Source organism: Octopus bimaculoides, chromosome 19 (genome assembly GCF_001194135.2).
Source record: "Octopus bimaculoides isolate UCB-OBI-ISO-001 chromosome 19, ASM119413v2, whole genome shotgun sequence".
NCBI classification, from domain to species: domain Eukaryota; kingdom Metazoa; phylum Mollusca; class Cephalopoda; order Octopoda; family Octopodidae; genus Octopus; species Octopus bimaculoides.
In genome coordinates, this window is record NC_068999.1 from 33,389,576 (window position 1) to 33,390,114 (window position 539).

The 539-nt window shown below is 44.9% G+C and overlaps 1 protein-coding gene across 35 annotated transcripts in view; it reads left to right on the forward strand.

Moving 5' to 3' along the window:
- Positions 1-539, forward strand: part of LOC106870491 (fas apoptotic inhibitory molecule 1-like) — a 130,554-nt gene that overhangs the window by 127,166 nt on the left and 2,849 nt on the right. The gene's annotated exons all lie outside the window — the stretch shown is intronic.

The window sequence follows — 539 nt, forward strand, 5'->3', positions numbered from 1 at the left end:
TGGCTTCATTCCTTGCGAGCTTACGTATGTCCTCAGCAGTTACAGCCCATGTTTCACTGCCATGTAGCATGGCTGTTCGTACACATGTGTCATACAGTCTGCCTTTTACTCTGAGTGAGAGTCCCTTTGTCGCCAGCAGGAGTAAGAGCTCTCTAAACTTTGCCCAGGCTATTCTTATTCTAGCAGCTACACTTTCAGTGCACCCACCCCCACTACTAACTTGGTCGCCCAGATAGCGGAAGCTATCGACTACCTCTAGTTTTTCACCCTGGAATGAGATAGAAGTTGTTTCCTGTTTGTTTACAGTCTTTGTTGCACCTGAACATCTGCCACAAACAAAGACTAACTTCCTAGTTAACTTGCATTTGATGTTGCTGCACCTCTTATGTGTCCATAGCTTGCACCGGGTACATCTTATAGAGTTACTACATACTCCTTTTCTACATACTGAGCAGGGCCATCTACCTGAAGGGGTTTGTGTTTTATCTACCTTCCTACTTATTAGGATTTTGGTTTTAGCTAGGTTGACTCTAAGGCCC